Source organism: Podarcis bocagei (assembly GCF_964188305.1).
Source record: "Podarcis bocagei genome assembly, chromosome: 4".
Lineage (NCBI taxonomy): Eukaryota > Metazoa > Chordata > Lepidosauria > Squamata > Lacertidae > Podarcis > Podarcis bocagei.
Window position 1 is genome coordinate 17751176 of NC_138128.1, and position 12759 is coordinate 17763934.

At 46.4% G+C, this 12759-nt stretch overlaps 1 protein-coding gene across 8 annotated transcripts in view; it reads right to left on the reverse strand.

Moving 5' to 3' along the window:
* Positions 1-12759, reverse strand: part of LOC308584834 (uncharacterized protein) — a 228757-nt gene that overhangs the window by 211597 nt on the left and 4401 nt on the right. The window lies entirely within an intron of this gene.

The window sequence follows — 12759 nt, forward strand, 5'->3', positions numbered from 1 at the left end:
TTAAGTTTCTCCATCTGGAGTATGGGGAATAATAATGTTCTTATTTTACAGGGATGTAGACCATACATATGAACCACTCTGAACACTTACCACAGAGATTTTCAAGCTGTTTAGAAATAGGTAAAGGTAAAGGGACCCCTGACTATTAGGTCCAGTCGTGACCGACTCTGGGGTTGCGGCGCTCATCTCGCTTTATTGGCCGAGGGAGCCGGCGTACAGCTTCCGGGTCATGTGGCCAGCATGACTAAGCCGCTTCTGGTGAACCAGAGCAGCACACGGGAACGCCGTTTACCTTCCCACTGGAGCGGTCCCTATTTATCTACTTGCACTTTGACGTGCTTTTGAACTGCTGGGTTGGCAGGAGCAGGGACCGAGCAATGGGAGCTCACCCTGTCGCAGGGATTCAAACTGCAGACCTTCTGATCGGCAAGTCCTAGGCCCTGTGGTTTAACCCACAGCGCCACTTGTGTCCCTTGTTTAGAAATACTTTTAGATAAAATAACTAACACACACACAAAAGGCTAAGTACCAGGAATTGAACCTGGGATTCTCTGCATGCAAAGTATGTGCTCTGTTCTTGTGCTATGCCCCTTCCCACAGTGGTAGTAGGGAGGAAAGCTGAACGGTCTCACTGGAGAGAAGGCAGACCCACACCACCATTTGGAGTTCTCTGTTATTCTTGCAGCTTCAACTGCAAATTGAATCCAAGGGGAGTTGGAAGTTCAAACGCCTCAGCTCTTCATACAGTGTCCAGAATAGAGCTTCTGCATCTCCCCACTCTGGAGATGCCGAAGGTCCCTATGGGCTCCATTAACGTTTGTGTCAACAAAATGAGGAACAGAACACATTGCACTGCAAAAACTGTACGTGAGAGGTATGTTCTCATGGGCTCCCAAACACAGTCAATAAGAACTTAAGGGCTCCCACTGGGACAACTGTCGTCCCTTCCAATGGGGGCCTGCTTCAAACTTAGATTAGGGGTAGGGAATCAGATGTTTGGTTAATGTTTCCATCATTCCTGCCATTGCCCATGCTGACTGGGGTTGATGAGAGATTCCAGCATCATCTTGGGGGCTCCTGGTTGCCCATCCCTGCTTTAGACTATATACTGCAGAGCAGTAATTTCCAAGCTGTATTCTGAAGAAACCTGGTATGCATTTAAGCAAAGGTTGGATGACCACTTGTCTTGAATGTGTCTGGATTCCATGGGGACTAGGTTGCCCTTGGGGTCCCTTCCAACTGTACGGTTCTATGAGTCCTTGAAAGCCTGACAAGCAATAGGAGAAAAATCATTTCTTTCTTCCTTTATTGATTTTTAATTTCAAGTAATGTAACATGTCCGTACAAGGAAAACATGGCTTAGTAGTTGTACGGAAAAGAAAAATATCGTTTGACAGTTGTAGTTTTAGACGTTCCAGGAAAGGCAATCACTCCCAAAGTGTCTCTCCATAAGGTTCCATGAGTCAATGGAGGGTGAAAACCATGTTCAATTGTCTTAACGAAGTCAATAAAAGGACATCATGTCCTATAAAAGGTGTGAGTCGCCCCCCACTCCAATAGATATTCCTTTTGTGAAATGGTTAATTTGTCCATAGGCACGATGTCCCATACTTGTGAAATCCAGGCTTCAAAAAGATTTGCGTTTAAAGTTTCCCCATGTTTTGCAATCATTAACCTAGCTGCAGTTAATGGAGGCTGGGGTCTTTAGTTCTTAAGTAAAATGAGGCAATAGAGCTAATTTTGGGTCTGGTTGTAGCAATAGTCCCATCATTTGAATAATTGTTTGCAAAACTTTTTCCCAAAAGGGAGTAAGTTTTGGGCAAAACCACCACACGTAGAGAGCCAGGTAAATTGAGTTCCCACCAACAAATTATGATTAATTCTATATATCCTGGCTGGGCACATGTACCAGCGTTGTGCTAGCTTTAAAACATTTTATTGAGTTTCTTGGAGGGATCCAAATGATAGTGGATTCCAAATTTGTTCCCACAGTTGTTCCTCTAGTCTCCAAAACCTTTCCCCCATTTCAGTCTTAATTTTATCCAATTGTGTGAGGATTTTATCTAGTTGGGGGATGTTTCCTTTTCCTAGTGGGTTGGTTGAGTAGTTGCTTCAAAACTAATTCAGCTGCATAATGCTTGAGTCCTTATATTTGACTGGTTTAGAAATCTGGTGTATCTCTAGCCAACCACGTTTTATCTCCCAACTTAAAATTTATTTCTGGAGCTGTAAGGGGCTTTTGATCAGCGTAGAAGCTTCTGAGTTTATATAATCCCACTGTTTCCCACCTGGCAAATGAGCCGATTTGGCTGCTGTGCAGAAGGAAGTGTGTTGCGTTACTGAGAGAGAGAGAAATCATTTCTAAGATACAGTTTTGCCGAAAGGTTTCCTGCAAAGTGCAAACACAGAGTATGGTTTGATGTATTCTGGGCTCCAATGCAGGCAACAATGAACCCAATCCTCTGCAATGCCAGCCATGAAAGGGCTTCTCAGAAGAAGGGTCTATTTGCTAAGTACTAGGCACTTACATATAGTGCTTTAGGAAGTTTGCACTTCCCATACAGCAGAACTGTAGTCCTTCCTAACCTGAATTACAAACTTGATTATCCTTGTGTGGCAGGTGGCAGGTGGGGACAGGACAGGGCTGATGTGGTGGGGCTTGTCTAAGTCCTCCTAATAAGGATGGCGAGGACGCAGTCAACCAGAAACTCAGTCCTTTAACCACTACACTAGGCCAGCTATCCAGAAACGTGTTCCCTAAAAAGGAAGGGAGTCTAGAAACTGTAGGCTAATCATCAATATGCCATCTAGTCACCATTTCCCCCAACCAGAATCCAGAAACATGAATCGAGTGGATTTAAAAAGCAGGAAGATGAATGCCCTCAGGTGACATGCCTGCTCAAATATAACCAGTGTAGGATGAGAAGTTTAGATTGTGCTATGAATTTGCATTAACTGAAAAATGATCAAACTGTTTAGTGGGCAGCTGCTCACTCTAAACACACTATAGTAAGCGTCTAAATCCAGCAGAAGAGTCTTTTCACGCCCCCACTAAACGGAAGGTGTCCCAGCTTGTATCAGGTCAACTGAAGTGTCTGCTGTCTGAACACTATTGATCCCTGTGAAGTCAAGATACACTTGATTTGCCATATTACAGCAACCCCACCACCCACAAGCAGTGAGACGTTTCAGGGGCAACGCTATAGGGTTTTATTTTCTTGGATGAGGATGCACAGGTCTGAATACCGTATTTTGCGCCCCATAAGACGCTCTGGCCCATAAGACGCACCTAGTTTTTTTGGGGGGGGGAAATAAAGGGAAAAAATTATTTCCCCCCCAGGCGCGGGGCTGGGGCAGCCCGAGCTTCCCCCGACCCCAGCCCCCAAACAGGCAGCTCTCTGCAAGCCGTGGGAGCCCAGTGGTGGTTCCCGCTGCTTGAGGAGAGATCCGCGAAGCCTGCACGTGCTGGGATCAGCGCTTGCAGGCTTCGGGATGCCTGCAACTCTCCCCAAGCAGTGGGAACGTTCCCGCTGCTTGGGGAGAGATCCGCGAAGCCTGCACGTGCTGGGATCAGCGCGGGCAGGCTTCGGGATGCCTGCAACTCTCCCCAAGCAGTGGGAACGTTCCCGCTGCTTGGGGAGAGATCCGCGAAGCCTGCGCGTGCTGGGATCAGCGCGCGCAGGCTTCGGGATGCCTGCAACTCTCCCCAAGCAGTGGGAACGTTCCCGCTGCTTGGGGAGAGATCCGCGAAGCCTGCGCGTGCTGGGATCAGCGCGCGCAGGCTTCGGGATGCCTGCAACTCTCCCCAAGCAGTGGGAACGTTCCCGCTGCTTGGGGAGAGATCCGCGAAGCCTGCACGTGCTGGGATCAGCGCGCGCAGGCTTTGGGATGCCTGCAACTCTCCCCAAGCAGTGGGAACGTTCCCGCTGCTTGGGGAGAGATCCGCGAAGTCTGCGCGTGCTGGGATCAGCGCGCGCAGGCTTCGGGATGCCTGCAACTCTCCCCAAGCAGTGGGAACGTTCCCGCTGCTTGGGGAGAGATCCGCGAAGCCTGCACGTGCTGGGATCAGCGCTTGCAGGCTTCGGGATGCCGGCAACTCTCCCCAAGCAGTGGGAACGTTCCCGCTGCTTGGGGAGAGATCCGCGAAGCCTGCACGTGCTGGGATCAGCGCGCGCAGGCTTCGGGATGCCTGCAACTCTCCCCAAGCAGTGGGAACGTTCCCGCTGCTTGGGGAGAGATCCGCGAAGCCTGCACGTGCTGGGATCAGCGCTTGGAGGCTTCGGGATGCCGGCAACTCTCCCCAAGCAGTGGGAACGTTCCCGCTGCTTGAGGAGAGGTCCGCGAAGCCTGGAGAGCGAGAGGGGTCGGTGCGCACCTACCGCTCTCGCTCTCCAGGCTTCAGCGAAAGCCTGCATTCGCCCCATAAGACGCACCCACATTTCCCCTTCATTTTTGGAGGGGAAAAAGTGCGTCTTATAGGGCAAAAAATACGGTATTTAAGATGTCTTTGGAATATATCTATTACAAAATAAGCAAGCACTGTGTGAGTGGAAGTAAGCTGATTCTTCAAAGCTGGCAGAAAACGCATCATTATTGTGCAAAGTTCACAGAGTCCCTGCAACCCAAAATAGATATTAATTTTTTTACAGCCAGCTAATAGCTAGCTCTCTCCCTCTCTCCTTCAGTTCATACAATGAACTGGTTCCTCTGCTTCTCCCCCCAGCTCTAACATGACATCCCTGCCCCCGCCAAAAGCAGGGGAATAGAGATTCCCAGCCATCAAGGACAGAGAAGGGAAGGAAATGGTAGGGCAGGATATAATGGCAGATCTCTGGGTGATTTGCAGTAGATCAGAAAGGGTTTCTGACTCCCAATTGTTTAACTATTAGGCTCCTTTGAGAGGAAGGGCAGGATATAAATGTAATATAAAACAACAACAGCGCCAGTAGCTTAGAAGGATGTGTCAATTTCAGTTCTCTCCTTGCCTCATTTTTAAAGCTTAAATTCAGTTTTCTACATTTCTGCAGCAAGCTGCAAACAGGAACATTGCAAAATCCGCACGAAAATTCACCAGCATTTTAGAGTGCAAAAGATTTCCCCAATATAGTTTTGTATGTTGTACTCACTAATATAATCATATTTATGCACACTTGTCCCTAATATATGCATTTTGTAGATACTGGATGGTTGGAGAAGTGCATCAAAATAAATAAATCAGAGTGGATTTCGAGACATGGCTGTGTTTTGGTTCTCAATTTGTGACGATTTCCATGTGTGAAACAGCCAAAGGTCACTGGCAGAACACTTTCCCAATGTCTCGGTTGTTACTGTACGTTGTTTGAGGATCATACTGGCAGATAACCAGCCTATAACATGGGGCATCTTTTGATGTGCCATTGGTACATTTAGCTCTATGCTGACTGGCAGCGGCTGTCCAGTATTTCAGACAGGAGACACTCCTGGCTTACATGGAGGAGCTGAGGATTGAACCGGGGACCTTCTGAATGCAAAGCCTCTGCTCTAACCCCAACAAAGTTAAGTAACAGCGACAATCCATTTCAGTGGATGATGTTCACACATTCTGCTTCAAGTCATTAACTGACAAGCCATTATGTAACGTATGCACATGTGCAAATGGATCTAAACTTTGGGAGCAAAATTTCACAAAAGAAGGTTGATCATTCGCAATTCCTACAAGCTAGATTTCTGATGTTTCAGGGTACTCTGAATTCAGTGTTGCGTTCTTCCAGTCATTCCATTTGTACAAGGATTTCAGCTTCCTATATGAAATGACCCCACCTCTCCTCCCCTTGCATGCTATTCTGTGGGGTTCTCCTGACACAAACATCTCAAGCCAATACCAGGGGCCACAGAGGGGAGGGGAGTGCAGAAAGCTCCTTGTGCAAGTGGAAGCAAAGTCTGATGCAACCGAATTTTAGATGTTGACCGCCACTGTGCATCAGCATGTGCTAACATGCTCTGTACTATACATCATGTTGTCATCTATCCTTTCCTCTTTCTTGGATGGGTACATATGATCATTTTACAACAGGCCAACACTAAAAGTGCAGTAAAATCATCCTTGGTGCTTGGCAGAAGGACACAGTGAGTTAACCTAGGCTGAAAGCGCTCATCCTGGGGAAGCATATTTGTCTGTGCCCAAAGGTTCTCTTCCCCGATCGAAGCATCATTTTCACCAGCTTCTTAAATCTCAAACTGTCCCTACGAATCAGAAAGCTTCAGGAATCTCAATTGTTCTTTCAGGCCGATCTGTTCTCATCTGTACAATTTTCCCGCAATTGATTGCAGAGACTTATCTCTGGCAAGAGCAAACAAAACACAAAAACCCCTAACAATGACTATGTATATATATTAACACATGCTATAATCTCCAGTAAAAGAAACAAATGGAGATGTAGCAGGCTGTAGGTTTGTCTATACATACCAAGGAGATTAATTTCAACCTCGCTGGTGAAAACGTTTTAGAAGCATGCATTTAAAAGCTTGCTGCATAATTGTCACTTCTATAAAACCACAATTGTCAGTCTCCAAATATATGGCAAATCAAATGTTACCATACTCGCCTACAGCTGCTCAGAAATATGGAGAAGCAGAAGACAGATGTGAATTTACTGCAGGGGAAACCCTGTGACTCCCAATAGCTCAGTCAGCAGAGCATGAGACAATCTCAGGGTCGTGCGTTTGAGCCCCATGTTGGGTAAAGATTCCTACATTGCAGAGGCTTGGACTACATGACCCTTGTTATCACTTCCAACTCTACAATTCTATGATTATTGAATTACAACTCTCATCAGTGCTGGCCATCATCTGGTCCTCTGTCTGGGAGGACCAAAGGTTTCCCCCTTCTGCTTTACTGACTGCTGTACTTCCTTACACATGGTAACAAAGCCCTAGAAACAGACCTGACATAAGACAGATGGCTGCTAGGCATAATAATAATAACATTTTATTTATATCCCACCCTCCCCAGCCGAAGCCGGGCTCAGAGCGGCTAACAACAATAAAAGTAACACAGTTTACATAAAATCAATTCAAAATCAAATTAATGGCAACCATTGGGCTACAGTTCTGTGAGGATTACCGAAGAAGGGGGTCAGACTGTGCTTTGGCCAAAGGCCTGGTGGAACAGATGTCAAGTCCCACAGGGCCCTAGTCTCTTGTGACAGAGCATTCCACCAGATCGGGGCCACAGCCGAAAAAGCCCTGGCTCTGGTTGAGGCCAGCCTAACCTCCCTGTGACCCGGGATCTCCAAGATGTTTTTATTTGAAGACCGTAAGGTCTTCTGTGGGACATACCAGGAGAGGCGGTCCCATAGGTCCTAGTCCCACAGGGCCCTAGTCTCTTGTGACAGAGTGTTCCACCAGATCGGGGCCACGGCCGAAAAAGCCCTGGCTCTGTTCGAGGCCAGCCTAACCTCTCTGCGGCCTGGGATCTCCAAGATGTTATTATTTTAAGACCGTAAGGTCCTCTGTAGGACATACCAGGAGAGGTGGTCCCGTAGGTCCTAGGCCGTATAGGGCTTTAAAGGTTAAAACCAGCACCTTGAACCTGATCCTGTACTCCACCAGGAGCCAGCGCAGCTGGTATAGTACTGGGTGAATGTGATCCCGCGGCAAGGACCCCGTAAGGAGTCTCGCCACAGCATTCTGCACCACCCGCTGGAGTTTCTGTGTCAGTCTCAAGGGCAGCCCCATGTAGAGTGAGCATAATGGCGATCTAGTACCTCCAGCATTGGAGGCACCATACCTCTGTACCAATCATTGAGGAACAGCAGGAAAGGGTTACTGTTGAACTGAATTTTTTAATTAAATTGAATTTATACACTGCCAAAGGAGCCAAGGACTACAGGACTCATGCCCTGCCTATAGGCTGCCACTAGGCATTTGGTTGATCACTGTGGGTAACACGATGCAGGACTACATATGTCAGCATCGCCCTTGAGCCAGTGCCACCAACTGGACTCACACACTTCAGCCCCGACTGGGCTAGGCGAGCTGGGTAGCACTTCCAGAGACCACCTTCTGCACAGGAACAGGTCAAAGTGCTGTGGACTCACAACTCAGAGTTATGAGCACTGGATTCACTCCAACAAGAAGACAGTCGTTGCACAGCAGAGTATAGCAGAGTATAGCAGAGCATAAATGACTCGGAGAGCAGCTCTGTAGAATAACTACTTTTATTCTATCTACAACTATCATACAAACTATATACAGAGCTAAATGGAGAAGCTGAACTGCACTGAGTGTCTGCAGCTGCTCTTAGCAGCAACCTTATCTATACACACGATCTCTCTCTCTCTAACACTCAGTCTCTCTCTCTCTCTCTCTCTTTGATGTGAGGCTGGAGCGAAATAAGTAGAGCGCAGAACCACCCCCTCCTCTCTGGAGAATCAGCAGAGCACATCAGCAGATTCTTGGATATGGGAGGGGTGAAATCTCCTCAACATAAGCTTTTATCTGACTCAGGACAGCTCTTAGGTATTCACGGCTATCCGATTCCACTCAAAATATATTCTGGCCATGAAACTATACTACGTAAACTACATCAATAGCGTTCGAAATTCAGAGATATAATCTAGGTGCCAAATGGCTCCTTAAACCAGGGTTACAGTTATGAAAATGGAATGTCTAGTTGCCATTTTGGGGCAGGATGGCTCGAAAGTCATATTTTTATACAACTTTTTGGTTCCTGAAAATTCATTCTGATTGTGCAGATAAAATATAATGGATAGAAATCTATAGGATGTGTTGCTAGTCTGTGAAAACAGTCAAGATCCAAGGATCCCCAGTCATGCACCTCGAAATGGTGAAGAGGTTGGCATCATCCTGGAGCCCGGGCATCTTCACTTGAACACTGATCAATCAATGTATTTAACCAGCACATAGTTCAATGTTATATATGCCACCACCTACCTTCAATGGCTCTATGCAGTTAATGCAAGATAAATTTGGCTGTGTGCATATAAACAATGAACAGGGGATGCAATTAGATTTCAGAACAGTGAAGTCTACCAGAAAAATAAATAAACCACTCTAAGGTTACCATACTTAAGCAAAGCCTATAAAGGAAGCAGAGAGAAGATTAGGCTACTGAACAGAGCTTATGCACTCTTTTTATTTGAAAATACGAAAACCAGTATCTTACATGCAGCATTTGTGAGAGCCTTGGACTAACTCAAATGAATGCACTCACTGACGTCAGTTGACGGGATCATCTATCTAATGTGTTCCAGGAAACCCTGGAGTTCCTCCAAAGTTCATCAGGGATTCTTCAATGAGGAAATCAGAAGGAGAGGGCAAGCCTCCTTTAGCAACGACTTGCCCACCATCATCCGCCTTCCCTTTCAGTGTACAAGCTGTATGTTCTAGATTTATTTGTTTCATTATGAATCACTTCCCATGAAACAGCCTGAAGCAATTCAAGAATAAAAACATCCACAATGAAACCTATATGAATACTGTTTCTAAACCAAAGTAGACAAACATTGGGATTTTTTAAAAATCTCCACTTAAAAGGCTTGTTGGAAGAGAAAGGCTTCAATAAATTAATAATAATAAAATAATAATAATAATAATAATAATAATAATAATAATAATAATAATAATAATAATAATAATTATTTATTATTTATACCCTGCCCATCTGGCTGGGTTTCCCCAGCCACTCTGGGTGGCTCCCAACAGAATACAGTCATACCTCGGGTTGAAAACGCTTCGAGTTGAGCGCGTTCAAGTTGCGCTCCTCGGCAACCTGGAAGTAACGGAGTGCGTTACTTCCAGGTTTCGTCGCTTGCGCAGACGCTCAAAATGACGTCACGCGCATGCGCAGAAGCGGCGAAAAGCAACACGTGCGTGCACAGACACGCCATCGCTAGTTACGTTTACTTCTAGATACAAACGGGGCTCCGGAATGGATCCCGTTCTTATCTAGAGGTACCACTGTATTAAAAATAGAATCAAACATTAAAAACTTCTCTAAACAGGTGCTAAGGCAAAGGGTAGATGGTCTACATCACATGGAATGGACCCCTGAGTGGGATGGCATCTGTGCAAGCCCCTCTCCTGCAGAGTGTAGTGATCAATGGGATATATAAGGGGGTGAAATGATCTCTTAGGTGACCCGATCCCACACTGCATCAGGCTTCATACACCAACACTAGCAACGTAAATTTAGCCTGGTAGCTAGTTGGCTGATGAGTGGAGGCTGTAGACATCTCATGAGAGTGATAACAAGGCCTAGGAGGCAACTCCTCATTCTGAGGGCGGTAGAACTACAAGAGGTCTCCCTCTGCCGATCTTAATACCTGGAATATTATTGTGTACGGGAAGGGGGGCAGTCTTCTGGAAGTCCGTTTGACTTCCAAAATGTTCAGAACAAGGCACGGCTTCCGATTGGCTGCAGGAAGCTTCTGCAGCCAATCGGAAGCCACATTGGACATTTGGGTTCCAAAAAACATTCGCACACTCACTGCCAGCTTTGCAACGTTTGGGAGCCAAAATGTTTGACTTGCAAGGCGTTCGGGATCCAAGGTACAACTGTATACAGATAATTTTTTCAACACATTGTTGCCCACTCCATGTGTCTTAGAAGGTAGGCTGTTGCCTATTACTCTTTGCATGGCAATAAATTAATCCGGACATTAATTGTATGAATGCAATCAACATGCACTTTTTCTAAACTTAATGTAGCAATGGGAAGTGGGAAGCATTTAAGCCAGGTGTGGCTATCCTGCAGCCTTCAAGTTGGTGAACTGAAGCTCCAATTAGTCGATTTTTGCACCTTCTCACTGAGACTTTGGCTGAGTGCATATAAACAACAGGACATGGGTGGCGCTGTGGTCTAAACCACTGAGCCTAGGGCTTGCCAATCAGAAGGTCGGCGGTTTGAATCCCCGCGATGGGGTGAGCTCCCGTTGTTCAGTCCCTGCTCCTGCCAACCTAGCAGTTCGAAAGCACGTCAAAGTGCAAGTAGATAAATAGGTATTACGCCGGCGGGAAGGTAAACGGTGTTTCCATGCGCTGCTCTGGTTCGCCAGAAGCGGCTTAGTCATGCTGGCCACATGACCTGGAAGCTGTACGCCGGCTCCCTCGGCCAATAAAGCAAGATAAGTGCTGCAACCCCAGAGTCGTCCGAGACTGGACCTAATGGTCAGGGGTCCCTTTACCCTTTTCCTTTCACCGAGACTTACAAAGCAACCTAGCCCTTCATAATAGCAACCCTTATAAATGTGTGACCGTCTTAATATTCCTGGCCACTTTTGCTCCAAAGCACGCCACCTCTTTAGATAGTTGCAATAAGGTTAATGTACCAAGTAACGCGGGAAGCAACTGCCACTATTTACCTCAGATTGTGTCATAAAATCTTTAAAATCGTTAAAATACAAAGCCGTCACCTCTCAGCATCTTTATCGTAGAAAAACATCGCATCCAGGTTTGCCTCCCAGAGGACATAACTAGGAGAGGGGTGGGAAACCATTTTACAGCCTGAGGGCCTCTCACCCTTTGCGGCAAGCACCCAGGGGCCACATTCCAGTGGTAGGTGGGTCCAGAGGCAAAAGTGGGAAGAGCAACAAATGGAGATTTTGGCCTTAAAACAAAAGGCTGGTGTCCCCGCAGGGCAAATACAACCTCTCTGCCCTTCCCCAGGCAAAAAATGAGACCCTATCTGAGTTCAAGGACCCACTGCAGCCAGGCAAAACCATTCAATGCTGGTACAAAGCAGGCACGTTGAGGGGCTGTGGCTGTGGAGAGTCCCATGGGCAACACAGAGAGAGGCTTGAGGGCTGCATTTGCCCCCAGGCCAGAGGTTTCCCTGCCCTCACACTAGGAAGTGATAGCCCCGGCCTTTAATATTAGGAGAAAGGTGAAAACTAAAAGATATGTTACCACACTAATTTCATATGTTCTCACTCAGGAGTGGGACTCTCCAAAAAGATTTGAGTTATCTCAGAAGAAAACAACCCTGAAGTTCAACGTGCTAGGTGCATGCTAACGGCAATTATCACTCAATAATCAGAATACGAAACTGGTAGCAACAGTAACCACATGAGTCATCAATCTTTGTTAAGCGCCTCACATAAATACCCCAAAACAGGCTTCCTCAACCTCGGTCCTCCAGATGTTTTGAGACTACAATTCCCAGAATCCCTGACCACTGGTGCTGCTAGCTAGGGATCATGGGAGTTGTAGGACAAAAACATCTGGAGGGGTGAGGTTGAGGAAGCCTGCTCTAAAACAATCCCCCCGCCTTTTCCGCCGTCTTTGACCCCAGCACCATGCACAGGAACCACTTTAAGTTGTTTACTGTTTACTATGCCCATTTTTCTCCTCTCCCCCCACCAAATGAATCCAGTGGTACCTTGGTTCTCAAACTTAATCTGTTCCGGAAGTCCGTTCCAAAACCAAAGCGTTCCAAAACCAAGGCGCACTTCCCCATAGAAAGTAATGCAAAATAAATTAATCTGTTCCAGACTTTTAAAAACAACCCCTAAAACAGCAATTTAACATGAATTTTACTATCAAACGAGACCATTGATCCATAAAATGAAAGCAATAAACAATGTACTGCAGTCACACAATCAAATCAATCAGCAAAAAAAGGACAGACCTCAGCGTAACACTCAGAACGGAAGTGTGGTGCTCAGAATGGAAGCATGGCACTCAAAATGGAGCACATTTCACTTCTGAAAAAAGTTCACAAACCGGAACACTTACCTCCAGGTTTGCAGTGTTTGGGTT